The following is a 15,735-nucleotide window of genomic DNA, read 5'->3' on the forward strand; positions in this document are numbered from 1 at the left end:
TTACGATACGACTGATTCCGCCTGGTCAGTCCTTACTCAAATAATGGTAAATAAAACCAGCAAATAGCTAGCCACTCTGGTGATTGACCTGTCTAGACACAGACATATGAAACTAAATTTGAAACAGAAGAAAGGGAGAAAACCGCGTGTTAAAAATTACTCTTTTTTTATTTAGTGGAACTAAACCTTTTCCATCAATCCAATTGTCTTTACCTTGAACATTTGAGATGTTAAATAGCTTCGTTTTACTTCTAATATTTGGACATAGAAGTTGGTCTTAACTGGCCTGTACCTTTTTATAAGTGAACTATACATGATTTAAAGAAGAGAATCACTAGCTCTTTGGCCACACTGGGGAGGGGTAAAAAGAATGTTGCATTATTTTTTTTTATCTTCAATTCAGTAGTTATCAAGAGAAAAACAATCGCTCTATAAGCTGTATAAAGGAGGCATTGTCTTTTTTAAAAAGTATTCTTTTCTAAATTTCTTGTTTACATTTTTCTCTGTGTGATTAAAACTCTCTATTTACATTTTACCGATTCTATGACATGTGTGATGGATGTTTCATTCTGTACTGAAGTCAACTGGTGATGTTTGTTGAGATTTCAATCAATTACTCAGCAAGTGTTTGGGTTTCTTGTTCGGGTGTATTAAATGTAGTTGGACGACAGCACATAATCAACAAACATCGACTTTTAACTAGTGAAAAGATGTGGTCAACACTGATGAACAATGAATAATAAGTTTAATCCAATAAAAGGCCAGTCAGAGTCTCTGTCAAATAAAACACGTCTTTACCCTAGAGAATCCTATCGCTAACTGATTTTCCAGTCTCTAACCCAAAATATCCCAAGCGTCACTAGTCCCGTTCAATATACGTCTTCAAGGTGCGTCTCTAACTAAGTAATAATATAAACTAGGTGCCTAACACATGTAACAATATCCCCACCTTTTTTTCCCCCCATAGTCCAAGGGTCATATGAGGTACTTCTACTATGTAACACATTATATAAAATAAACTAATACATCACCTTACGCTAAATAGAAGGTTACCAAAGGGCACCAAGGGTCAAGGTTATCTAGCGTATTTACACATGGGAATGTAAGATTTTATGTTTAAAGATTTTCACACAACGATTTTTCTAAATAAACTAGCCATTGACGTAATGTCCCCATTAAACTAACCGGAAATCCAATGTCCAATTAAACTAGCCTGTAAATCATTGTCCCATGACTGATTAATTATTTGCATGTCAACGAATCAAATATATTTGTTTTCATTGATAATTGGTGCATTTTTTAAATGTGTGTGTGTGTATGTGTGTGTGTGTGGGGGGGGGGGTGAGAGAATTATAATCAATATTTTCATATTACTCATCACGGCCACAATTTAATTTTTTGCTCAAATATCGCCCTGCGTGCCTCGGCATAGATAATATGATATCCAAAATATTTTTTTACATTCAACGAATACAAAAACTCTATAAATTGTCTGTTATATAAAAGGTCTAGAGCTCTTGTATAAATAAAAGAGCATATTATAATTTCCTATTTTACATTTCAATGTTAAAATTAATAAATCAAGCCAAGAAAACGAATGACCCAGCAGAGTTGAAGTCTCAAGTTATCAATCATGAATACATTAATACAGGAATGCGCCTCGGACAGGGGTGGCCAAACTATGGCGCATGCGCCAAAGGGTAGCGCATTGCACAATTAGAAGTGGCGCACTGCACCCCGAGAAAACAAAAATCAAGAAAAAGCTTGCCTAATCCCTAAAAATGATATTTAAAAAAAAATTGAAAAAAAAAAAGTTTCACATGTATTTAATCTACTGGGTGTTAATATTAATTGACCGATATGTTTATACAACTAATCAGACCCGTTATTGTGATTTATGGAGCACACTATGCTGTGTTTATTTTTCTTTTGTCTTGAACATTTTTTTATGTTACCTATTTAAGCTTTTGCTATTAGAAAAAAAAATGATGATAAATTCAACATTTTTAAAGAACTTGTTGGCCTTGTCCCTCTACGGAAAAACCAGATGACCAGACATATTTAAGGAAACAAAGTCACGTCTAGGAAATCATCCGTTAAATAAAGTTAATTAAAGTAAACTAAGTCGCCAATGACTACTAGAGTTACTGTAACTGTAATCTTGTTTGTGCCTGTCAGATTCTGATGCCAGCAAGTATTTTCATTCATAAATAATATTTAAAAAAAACTGCGGCCACGAAATTATATCTTAATATTATAGATTTAGAACAGAGTGAAGGCAGAGCAAATTGAAAAAAAAATATATTGCCTAAATGTTTATATTTTTTACATTTAAAACTGGTATCAGTGTTCACAAATTATAAGAAGTCTATAGGTCTTAAAGAAATAATAGATGCAAAGTATAAATGTAAACTTACAATGTTAACAAGGAACAACTGAATAAGTAAAGTTTTTTTTTTTTAAACTCCACATCAGCTATACACAAAACGTGTCTAACAAACCAAACATGTATAGGTTATCATTCTTTCAAAGACTGAAACTTGCCAAATTGTAAGTGGCGAATCTGAATCAGGAGTGGGAAAAAAATTGGCGCATGGAACCAAAAGGTTGGCCACTCCTGGCCTAGGACGTAATTATGTGGAACCAAAAGGTTGGCCACTCCTGGCCTAGGACGTAATTATGTGGAACCAAAAGGTTGGCCACTCCTGGCCTAGGACGTAATTATGTGGAACCAAAAGGTTGGCCACTCCTGGCCTAGGACGTAATTATGTGGAACCAAAAGGTTGGCCACTCCTGGCCTAGGTCGTAATTATGTGGAACCAAAAGGTTGGCCACTCCTGGCCTAGGACGTAATTATGTGGAACCAAAAGGTTGGCCACTCCTGGCCTAGGACGTAATTATGTGGAACCAACAAAGCTTTGGGCTGCATCTAATCTACTTAATCGTTCATTCATTCCTGGATTTAAATCAACTTTTAGACGAAAATACGCAGGTACGTTTTGAGATGGTCATGGTGTGCAATAATTAAATCCTACCATCGTTACTTATTAGAACTTTTTATACACACCTTCACTCTTATTACTGATGCTACGTGAAGCAGTTAATTATAGACAAGCAATCTGATCGTAAAACAGACTATAATTCAAACACAGGATAATGTTGAAAAACATAATACAAAAGTTTTTATACAAAAAAAAAAAACAGATAGTGTATTATTTAAAATGATTATAATTACAACATTAAGTTGCACTTGTCATGGAATGTTCTAGATTTAATGCTTTTTCTAGAGACTCGGATTTCAGCGCTTACTCCGGCCTTGATTTGAGAGAAGAATTAGTAGAATCAGACAATATAAACAATAATGAACAAAAAAATTAGAATAAAATGTCATTTCATAAACATGTTTCAAGAAGTTTCAATAAATAAATATCACGCAACTTAATTATGTTAAAACAGAGGGTATATACTCTTTACACACGCGTGAAAAAGACACGGGTGCAAGTTAAGCTTTACAAAACAATGTGACACACACAACAATGTGACACACACAACAATGTGACACACACAACAATGTGACACACACAACAATGTGACACACAACAACAAACTAGAAGAAAAGAAGGAAACTGCTACGAAGCTTTTCTGGCATAAAAAAATTAGGCTATGCCTGGTGTACGCACTAGCTGATCTTTATGTGTGTGGTGTGTTGTGGGGGGTGAAATATCCTTACCTCTCACTCGAGCGCGGTACTGTAGTGAGAAAAAGAAAAATTATTCCCCCTGGTAATAAAATTCTGGGTATTGATATTTGTTTAAACTGCGAATCCATTTGGCATCTGGCAAGGAACTTATTTTGTCATAGGCGCAAAAACACTTGGGTGCCGAGTAAAAGGCTCAGAGTTGGAATCCTTGTGACGCTGCCAATGTGTAAATTTTCTTCATTCTACCCACGCACCTGTCGAAGGCAGTTCTAGGTTGTTCTGGGTTGATATTTTCCTGCTACATGGATTAATGAGGAAAATATTTTTTTAAAATATTTTTCTGCATATCCCACATCAAACAATATCCCAACATTTCAAAAGGTATGCGTAATACCCAGCACAGCATCTTTATTAACCCCCCGTGTCTAAACTTAGCGTATTAAACAAAGTTACCCTGTGCTGATAAAGAGCATTTGTATAATCTTTGGTGTCTTAGTGTCGTATCAACTGGTCTTCTATACGTGTATGAAACGTTCGCTTACAAACAAAAACACATATTTTCGAGAGAGAGAAAGAGAGAGAGAGAGAGAGAGAGTAGAAAAAAACTGTTTATTTATTAAAGAAAACGTTGCATTCTGGGATCCTTAAGTTGTGAAACTATGTATCTTTTTTAGTAAATCTTCTTTTTTAAATATGTATATATCTATATATTCGCAATTAAATCTCAAACATTATCTACAGATAACCACGGAGTAGTAGCTATATCAAAGTTCGGATACCACAGACTGTAAAACCACAAAGAAAACAATCTACACTTTAAAAGACTTAAAAAGAACAGGTGAATTTATACCTTAAAAAAAAAAAAAAAAATCTCTTCGAATCCAATAACGTACCGGAAGCATTTTTGAGGAGGAAGGAATCACCCAGGCACTTAGCCCAAAGAGTTACAGCCCTTGCGTAACCCGCCAGATCATTGATGGCAGCACAATGGCGGCGTTTCTTGTCTCGCTCTGCTGTCGCGTGTTTAGGACAGGTGAAGCGTGAACCTCATTAAAGTCGATGCAGGGCACGAAGTGAGTACTTCTCCAGCGTCAGCAGACCAACACGATCCTGCACTTAACGTCTGAGACAAAACAATAACTGGGGGGGGGAGGGTTCGCTGAGTCTAATGCAGTCAAAACTCCAGTCGTCTGGAATCGTGTTTGCAGCAGACGATTGTGCACTTTTAAAAAGCCCGCCACATTTCGTTCTCTATTAGTTACACTCTCAAGTCTTCCCAGCTATTAGGGTTAATTTTGGCAATAAGAACTGACGCTGACGATTATTGACAATGGAAGAACAGCAGACGACAGATATAGCAAGAGATAGGCGGAGGGAGGAATGAAGCAGACTAAATACTTCAGGAGATAGAAAGATATGAAGGTACTTGGGGTGGGGTAGAATTGGGAGAGGGAATTCGGTGCATGAAAGAGGAAGAGAAAAGCAACAGAGAGAAAGAGAGAGAGAGCAGGCATAGATGGTAATAAAGAGGACGATATAAGAGACAGAGGGTAATGAAGAGAAATAGGGCAGAGACAGAGGGTAATTAAGAGCAATAGGGCAGAGACAGAGGGTAATGAAAAGAAATAGAGCAGAGACAGATGGTTATGAAGAGAAATAGGACAGAGACAGAGGGTAATGAAAATAAATAGGGCAGAGATAGATGGTTATAAAGAGAAATAGGGCAGAGACAGAGGGTAATGAAGAGAAAAAAAGCAGAGACAGAAGGTAATGAAGAGGACGATATAAGAGATAGATGGTTATGAAGAGAAATAGGGCAGAGACAGATGGTAATGAAGAGAAATAGGGCAGAGACAGAGTGTAAGGAAGAGAAAAAGAGCATAGACAGAGGGTAATAAAGAGAAATAGGGCAGAGACAGAGGGTAATCAAGAGCAATAGGGCAGAGACAGAGAGTAATGAAATGAAATAGGGCAGAGACAGATGGTTATGATGAGAAATAGGGCAGAGACAGAGGGTAATGAAAATAAATAGGGCAGAGATAAATGGTTATAAAGAGAAATAGGGCAGAGACAGAGGGTAATGAAGAGAAAAAGAGAGAGACAGAAGGTAATGAAGAGAAAAAGAGCAGAGACAGAAGGTAATGAAGAGAAAAAGAGCAGAGACAGAAGGTAATGAAGAGAAATAGGGCAGAGAAAGAGGGTGAGGAATGTCAGTATCTTCATACTTATGTTTTAGTATGTTTATTAGAACTTGTGTCTGGATGACTCCAATTAACCTCGGTTGTGAATGACTCCTCAATGTTTTAATTTACGGGAATGAGCAAAGCGTAATGTGTATATAGAATGCAAGTAGCCCTGTAAAGTGTAAGATAAGGTCATGCTATTGACTTAAGTACTGTTTGGTCTAATATCAGATGTTGTTGCTGTTGAAAGACATGTCATCTATCCACTTTTAGTTGGGCCAGTGTCAGTGTGGCTTGAAGCCCTGAATATTTACTATGACTGCATCGCCGAGAAGAGAGAAAGAGAGAGTTGGTATGACGTGAGGAAGTAGAGTCTGTATCAAGAGATGCAGTTGATGAGTTCAGAAGTACAGCCGTAGACTTCCAGAAGATCATTGATCTTCACTAATAACACATTTTTGGATGTTGGAGTAGGATATATAGATTCAATGTTGAATTATGTTCTTATCTTATCTTATCTTATCTTATATAATACAGACGTTACTTCAAAAAGAAGATGATTACGTACTCTATTCAAGTAGACATTGTTTTTATAATTTGTTTAAAATAAATGTTTGAACCACTTCCTATTACTATTTTATAGAGTACATTTTAATTTATTGTATTTTAATGTCTAGTCAATAAACGTATGTTACCCATGGGCGTCAGTTGTTACTACAGTAATCAGTTTCTATGTTCAAAAATCTGTAAGAGATTTTGAGCTTCATAAAAAAATAAAAAAAAATCGGCATGATAATTCAGCCCCCAATATTGTCATCTTGATTTCAATATTTTTAGCAATAGCGGTAAGTTTGGCTATATGCGAAAGAAGTTGTTTTTTTTTTTTCAGACTCATTTTGAATCAATAATTAATGGCGATTAAAGATGAAAAAATTGTCCACTCACTAATTTGGCAATTTTATCCATACAATAATTGCCGATGGAAAAATTTAATAACAATGAGAAGGCACGTAAGATTTTTTTTTTTTTAGCATCTTTTAGTTGTTGTTTTATTTGTTTTTTGTTTGTTTTTTGTTTTGTTGTTGTTGTTTTCCTAATTAGCAATAAAAAAAAAGTCTATTGTGTTTTATCTCATTATTTTTGTTTGTTTGTTTGTTTTGGAGGTGGCATCATGAGGAGCTCCCGCACTGGACATCGTATACCCTAGCCACGCCACTGCAGAAAAGACATGATGAAATCATCCAAGTACTAAACCCAAAATCCTTTTGTAAAAAAAAACAAAAAAAACTTAATGTATTATTTCTACATTCCACAAGGCTACTCCTTGAACTATAAATAGAACATTTTAGCCTTGAGACTTGTGAACCACGTGGTTCTGTCTAAGCCAGGGGTTCTCAAACCTGTGGGTCGCGACCCCTTTGGGGGTCGATTGACGATTTGCCAGGGGTCGCCTAAGACCATCGAAAATATGGATTTTTTGTGTGTTGTTAGACACCTTATTTATATAGGTTAGTTATTTTAGTTATTTAGCGACGCACCATAGTAGACGCATATTGAACGGGACTAGTGACGTTTGGGATATGTTGGGTTAGAGACCGGAAAATCAGTTAGCGATAGAACATTCCAGGGTAACGACGTGTTTAGTGACAGAGACTTCTACTGTGGCCTTTTATCAGAATAAATCCATATAAACTTGTTCATCATCGTTGACTACATCTCTCCACTTGTTAAAACAGGTGTTGTATAGTTCTTGTTTGTGTTGTTGGTCAACTACACGTAATACACCCGAACAATTACACCCAAACGATTGCAGAGTAATTGGTTGACTTCAAGACAGCCTGAACTAGCAACATCACAGTGGCGACCCCCGACGCCCGAAGCCCGAACATCGAACCGGACCTCGAAGCAGAACGTTTACTCAGGTGAGGGTCGTGCACTCGAAGTTATAAGATTTCATCGGAGTACGGCTGAACACAGCAGCATCGCAGAGTGACTTTGTTCTAGATCTACATGCAGTCGTCGCCTGTTTGATCGCACGTTCAACGAGCCGTTAACTCAGGGTGACCTTCGTCAGGACCGTAATCATCGCAACGCCTGATCTTCATATGCTGAATCGACCTACAACCAGAGAAACCGTTCATTCATAACGGGTGAGAGATCGTTAGTGAACCTGTTGGACATATTTTTTCTTCGTCATAGGAGCCACATTGAGTATCAAGTTTTACCTCGTCAGTTCGAGAAGGACAGTTTGCCCGCTGTCAGAAGTATTGTGAGTACTACAAGTTTGGTAGCTAACTAAATCGAAATCGCTCTGTCGTCTTACCCTTGGAGAGATTCTTGTGGAGCAGTTTGCTCATTGAACCGGTTGCTTGCCACTTTTATAACGGTCACTGTGTTTAACCTTTGGAAGGTTAGTAAAGTAATCTTTATCAGTACTGAACATTGATATATCTAGTATTCGTCGGTCTAGACCATACCTAGACTTGTTAGCAGTGAAGTTGTGGAAACAGCTACATCCACTTAATTTCGTTGAAAACCGTTAGTCGTATAACGGAACGTCGTCGGAGGTGACCTTGGTCTCACCTATATAGTCTACATTGGACAGTTTGGTCTAGTGAAGCAGAGTACAACAGCAAACTTCGTCGTACTACCAGAGTAGCAGCAGAAGCAGTGAACTATTTTAGAGAACCGTTATTCGTCAGCCCAGATCAAGTCATCGTCAAGAAAGTCGTTATTCGTCAACCCAGATCAAGTCATCGTCAAGAAATTCGTTATTCGTCAGTCGTCCAGATCAAGTTGCCGTCAAGAGACTGTTATTTGTCAGTAGTCATCTACACAAGTCAAGTCATCGCCAGAAGAACCGTTAACCTATTCGTCAGTAACTGTGTACACTAAGTCGTCGGAACTACACATACGGTCATCAACAGTCGTCGAAGGAACTGAAACATTTTGCTGTGGCATATCAGGACATCTGTGGCATTACGTGGGATACTGGTAGCACCGGAGAACAGAGTCAGAACTGGAAGAGAAGCAGTAGAATTTGTTGTGATCTAGCATATTCGGGAGTCCGAACAAAGGGATCTTTCTTATCAAAAGCTAAGTGCCATTTTTCTTATTAGTATATGTTTAGATTGCCCTTAGAAATAGATTTTGTCTAAATTTGGTACGTTAGCCTGAGTAAAATCAGGTGGTGCGCCTTAAAACCCGTCGGGGTAGAAGACGTAATTTAGATGAAAAACTATAATATACGTTTAGGATTGTAATTTGTTTTGTTTGTGTAAACGTCATATCCGTTGTTGCCTGGTTACTTCGTGACGTTATCATTGTGTGCCATATTGTCATATCCCAACCCATAGCGATAGTCTCATTTAATTATTTCATTTGTTTATATTATTTTAAATTATTTATTTTTATTAATTTAATTAGATCTGTATTTTTTTTTCACTTAATGATAGAAAGTGCGGGTAGGATTCTTTCATTGTGAATCAGACTAAAATAATTTTAGTTTGAGCGGTTAAAATCAAATATGATTTTGCCATGAGAATAATGCCGAAACTGGCTATGTAGTCAAACACTGTCGTCTGGCTAAATTTAGATCTGCAAATTGTTGTACATCTCTTTGGTACATTTGATTATCTAGACTCTAATTTGAGAATATTATTAATTGAAAGATGAATGAAGGTAGTACATTCTAGATATATATATCTTGTTGAAGATATATTTGACATTGTATACATATATTTATTTCGTATGGTTAAATAGAACCACAATCTATTCTAGATCTAGACTCTAGACAGTCTTTGAACTTACTCTAGACATTTCAGTCATACCAGATTTTAAAATTGATCATAGTTATTCATACTAGATCTAAAAGTCATAGTGCTCTTGATAACTATAGATCTAAATAGTATTATTATACATACTATAATATACTAGATTTAAATTTGTGTAATACTGGACCTAATATACAGATTTGAATATAACCATAATAACTCAGACTAGATTTACTCATTTACTAAATCTATAGATAGAGACATAACACTTAAAACTGGTATAAAAGTGTGTAAAAACCAATATAGGCTAAGTAAAAATATATATAAAATATAAAACACAATGGCTACATCATCATATGTGGACCTTAAGGAGGTTAAGGAAGCAGCTATGCAGGATGGAAAGGCCATGGAGTTAAAAGGAAAGGACTTAGCAGCTTATGTACAGCAAGTTGTGAAGGAAGAAATGGAGAGACAAAAAGAAGAAAAAAGACAAGAGATAGAAAGACAAGAAAGGATCAGAAAGGAAGAATATGAGAAGCAAAAAGAGGACCAAGAAAGGCAAGACAAAGAGAGAGAAAAAATTAGAGAACATGAAGCTAAAATGGAAAAGATGAGATTGGATGCAGCACAAGCCAGAACTCAAGCTGAACAAGGAAATAACTCAAATAATCATACCACACAAAGAGACAACCCTAATTCGCAGACATGGCTAAAGAGAAAGATACAAAGTTTTGATGAACAGAAGGATGACATTGGTGATTTTCTGAAAAGATATGAGGCAAAAATGTCTACATTTAATATGCCAGAAGAAGAGTGGTCTGAAATACTGATAGACTTTGTTCATGGTCAAGCTCTAACAATATGCCAAAATCATGACCATCATATTGATGATAGCTATCAGGTTTTAAAAAAAGAGTTATTGAATGCCTATGGTCATAATGCTACAACTTTTAGAAAGAAATACTTTGACAATATACCATCATTAGAAATAGAACCCCAAACTACCATTAATATGGAAAAGGATTTTTTCAATAAGTGGGTAAAATTAGAAAAAGTGAATAACTCTTATGAGGGATTAAAAAATTTTATTTTAGTGGACAACTTTGTAAATAAATGTGATTCTCAATTACAATCTTTTATTAGAGAAAGAAACCCCAAAACTATAGATGAAATAACAGAGATAATGAGAGTATACAAAAATGCTTATCCAAATAAACCATTTTCTGATAGGGATAAGAGCAAAGTAGATTTAATAGGATACACCAAAGAAAATGTTGATAGAAGTAGAAATAGAAACAGATCAAATAGTGGAAATAGAAAATATAGTGAAATAACCTGTTTTAAATGTCAAGGAAAAGGTCATATAGCAGCTAACTGTAGAAGAGGGAATAGCAGGTCTGGAAGTAGAAATAGATACAATGAACAAAATAACAGTAGATATAGGAGTAGAGATAGGAATGACAGGGGAAATTATAGAAATAGGAGTTACAGTAGGGAATACAAAAATAAAGGTACAGATAGGGTATATTTCATGGAAGGAAATAGGAACAATTTTGCAGTGTACCCAGGGTTTGTAGATAGAATTCCGGTGGAATTAATCAGGGATTCAGGTTGTAACACTTTGGCAGTAAAAACTAAATTTGTCAAACCTCATTGGTATAAAGGGTTTACTAGGAAAGTAGAATTAGCAGATGGCACTGTAAGGGAATTTAAAGCTATAAGGGTGTACATTGAAACCCCATTTTTCACTGGTTATTGTGATGGCATTGCAATACCAGAAATGAGATATGATATGTTAGTAGGAAACATAAAAGGAGTTAAAGAATGTTCAAGAAAAGAATTAGAAGACTGGCAAAACAAATACAAAAACATAAGACAAAATCATGAAAACATAGAAACACAAAATATAACAAGTATGGTAATAACAAGATCAATGGATAAACAAGATGAGAAACAGGAAAATACAATAAATGTAATTAGTAATGATAAAGAAAAAGAAACCAGTAATGTAATACAAATAGAAAATACAGATGTTAAGGAAAAAGAGATAGAAAATGAAACACAAAATAGTCTTGAAACACAAATATCTCAAAGTGAAAAAGAAACAACACCCACATTTGCATTAGAACAAATGAATGATAATATTATTGGGAAAATTTATTCAAGAATATCAGATAAAAACAATAATAATCCAATGGAGAAATTTTGTATAGAGAATAAAATATTATTTAGACAAACAAGTAATGATAACAAGAAAATAAAACAACTTGTCTTACCACAGAAATATTGGAAAGATGTTTTAATCATGACACATGATAATAATTTAGCAGCACATAGGGGAGTAAAGAAATGTTATAGGAATTTGTCAAAACAAGTATTTTGGCCCAAAATGAAAGCAACAATCAACAAATACATAAACTTATGTGACATATGTCAAAAGAGATCTAACAAAAGTCTAGTGAATAAAGCACCCATTCAAGAAATGGATGAACCTACAGCACCATTTCAGAAAGTATCTATTGATTTAATAGGTCCTTTAATTCAAACAGAAAATAATAACAAATACATTCTAACAGTAATAGACATGTTTAGTAGATATCCAGAGGCAATCCCATTATCAAATACAAGTGCAGAGAATATCATTAATGCCATAACTCAAAAAGTAATTACAAGACATGGTATACCTAAAATTATATTGAGTGATCAGGGATCTCAGTTTAAGTCAGAACAATTTAAGAAATGGACTAAACAATACAATATACAACACATATACTCTTCGGTTTACCACCCGGCGAGTAACGGTTTATGTGAACGATATGGTGGTTCATTAAAAAGATCACTAACAAAAATAATTCAGAATAATCAGAACAAGTGGGATCATTACATTAACTATGTACTATTTGCTCATAGAAACAACATCCATGAAGCAACACGATTTTCACCATATGAAATAATACATGGAAGAAAACCCAGAGATGAATTAGATGTTTTTAAAGAAAATCTAATAGACAATGAGAATAAATTAAATAATGACAGTGAAACAACAATCACAACAGAATTGAAAGAAATATGGACTCAAGCATATAACAACAATAAGAAGTACAAACAAAGTGCTCATGAGAATTTAAATAAGAAAAGACAATTGAAAACACTAGAAGTAGGAAACAATGTATTAATATTGATAAATGACCTGAAAAATAAAATTGGTAAACAATGGAAAGGTCCATTTAAGGTGATAAAACAAATTAGTGATGTGAATTATCAAATTGAAATAAATGGGAAAATTAAAACATATCACATAAATAATTTGAAACTGTATCATGATAGAGAAGATGAGTTAATACAAAACATTCAGGAGGAAATAGAAAATAAATTTTCAGAAAGAGAAGAATGCCTGATGATAATAACAAATGAAAATCATAATGAAAATGATATTAAGGAAATACCTGTAATAGAAACAAAAGAGAATCAAACTTGGCAAAAGATTAATCTTAATAATTTAACTAAGGAAAAGTCAAAAGATATAACTAAAATAATACAGGAATACAAAGAAATTTTTTCCAGCATACCAGGAAAAACTAATATTATTAAACATGACATTAAAGTAACAGATCCAAAACCTATCAAGCTTAAGCCATATAGAATACCGCTACATTTACAAGACAAAGTAAAGAAAGAAATAGATAATTTACTAGAATCAGGTATAATTGAGCCATCAACATCTCCTTATGCTTCACCAATTGTGATAGCCAAAAAGAAGAATGGAGATATAAGGTTATGTATTGATTATAGGAAACTTAACAACATCACAGAATTTGACCCATATCCAATGCCAAATATAGAGGATATTTTACATAAATTAAATGGAGCAAAATTTTTTACTAAATTGGATTTAACTAAAGGTTATTGGCAAATACCTTTAACAGAAAATGCAAAACCTTACACAGCATTTGTAACACCATATGGTATTTTTCAATGGAATTATATGAGTTTTGGATTAGTAAATGCACCTGCCACATTTAATAGAATGATGAACATGATAATTGGAAACAAAGAAAATGTTATTTGCTATTTGGATGACATATGTATTTTTAATAATAGTTGGGAGGAACATTTGGTAGATGTAAAAGAAGTGTTCAAAATAATAAAAGAAAGTGGACTTACAATTCAAGCAGAAAAAGTAGAAATAGGATTGGAGGAAATAATTTTCTTAGGACATAAAGTAAATAACAACATGATTAGCCCTATTGAAGATAACATAAAGAAAGTACTTAATATTGAAATACCTACAACAAAAAGACAAATTAAAAGCATATTAGGAATAGTAAATTATTACAGAAAGTTTATAAAGAACTTAGCAGAAATAGTGAATCCATTAAATGACTTACTTAAAAAAGGAAAACCTCAAAAAGTAGTTTGTAATGAGGAATGTGTGAAAGCTATTGACAGAATTAAAGATGTTTTTAGTCATGAACTAATATTAAGACTACCTGATAAAGACAAAATATTTTATGTCACAACTGATGCATCTGGTAATGCTATTGGTGGTTGTTTAATGCAGAACTATGATAACTTACATCCTATATTATATGTAAGCAGAAAATTGTCAGAGGCAGAGAAAAAATATAGTGTCATTGAAAGAGAAGCCTTAGCTGTAATATGGGTAATTACTAAGCTAGAGAGCTATTTAATAGGAAGGAAATTCATATTATTAACTGATCATAAACCTATTCAGTATATACAGCAAAAGAGCATGAAAAACAGTCGTGTTTATAGATGGTTCTTAGCACTACAGGAGTATAAATTTGAAGTGAAAGCTATTAGTGGATCTGTGAATATTGTAGCTGATCTATTGTCTAGAATGACATTGAAGTGAAATAATTTTGTAAATAAACTATGATTATATTGATTATGTACTATATATTAATATATTGACACCATTTATATGTTATGGAAAAGGGAGATAAGTAAATTTGATGTTAAGCATTTAAAAGTAAGTATGGATATTTTTTTTTGTGTGAATCATTTCATATATCATTGACGAAAGTTAGTTCTATGGAAAAGGGTGAGTATAAAAGAAAAATGGACAAAAGCGTATAAAAGGGTGGTAAGAAAAAAATGTATTGAATGTGTAAATAAAGTCTGTAATTGTTTTTTGAAATATTGTATTTTATCAGATTACTGCCAGTGAAGAACATTTGAGATGTGTAGGACATGCCAATAAGATGCCACATTTTCCTCCATGATGAACTGTGTACCAATGAAGATGATTTTGGAATGTTATGAACTGTTATGAACATTGACATGAATATGAGGAACTGTCAAGATGAAGATGTCAAGATGAAGATGTCAAGATTTTATGTTTGTGGTCTTCCCCTTAAATTGAAAATGCCCTTGTAAGACTTGACAGTAGTGGAAAAATATTGACATATTTTTTTTTCAAGGGGGGGAGGAATCTGTTAGACACCTTATTTATATAGGTTAGTTATTTTAGTTATTTAGCGACGCACCATAGTAGACGCATATTGAACGGGACTAGTGACGTTTGGGATATGTTGGGTTAGAGACCGGAAAATCAGTTAGCGATAGAACATTCCAGGGTAACGACGTGTTTAGTGACAGAGACTTCTACTGTGGCCTTTTATCAGAATAAATCCATATAAACTTGTTCATCATCGTTGACTACATCTCTCCACTTGTTAAAACAGGTGTTGTATAGTTCTTGTTTGTGTTGTTGGTCAACTACACGTAATACACCCGAACAATTACACCCAAACGATTGCAGAGTAATTGGTTGACTTCAAGACAGCCTGAACTAGCAACATCACAGTGTCTATTCTTCCATTGCTGTGTGTGTGTGTGTGAGGGTGGGGGGGAAGACGCGGCATAGTGAAGGATTGTAAAAAGGGGTCGCCGAGCTTAAAAGGTTGAGAACCGCTGGTCTAAGCCAACCAAAAAAAAGAGCGAATTACATGCTCATTGAGCCATGCACAGAAGGCCATTTTTCTCTAGGTTTTGAAGAGGGGGAGAAAAGGGAGACCATTAACATGCAAGTTTATGGAGCGCATAAGAAACATGT

At 34.5% G+C, this 15,735-nt stretch overlaps 1 protein-coding gene and 1 long non-coding RNA gene across 3 annotated transcripts in view; one reads left to right on the forward strand and one right to left on the reverse strand.

The window, feature by feature from the left end:
- Positions 1-15,735, reverse strand: part of LOC106072300 (uncharacterized) — a 207,340-nt gene that overhangs the window by 177,038 nt on the left and 14,567 nt on the right. The gene's annotated exons all lie outside the window — the stretch shown is intronic.
- On the forward strand, positions 7,637-15,326 carry LOC129927018 (uncharacterized). Its single transcript, XR_008778728.1, has 2 exons — positions 7,637-9,564; positions 14,834-15,326. It is a non-coding gene; the product is annotated as an uncharacterized LOC129927018 (long non-coding RNA).

The sequence above is a fragment of the Biomphalaria glabrata genome, chromosome 6 (assembly GCF_947242115.1).
Source record: "Biomphalaria glabrata chromosome 6, xgBioGlab47.1, whole genome shotgun sequence".
Classification (NCBI taxonomy): Eukaryota; Metazoa; Mollusca; class Gastropoda; family Planorbidae; genus Biomphalaria; species Biomphalaria glabrata.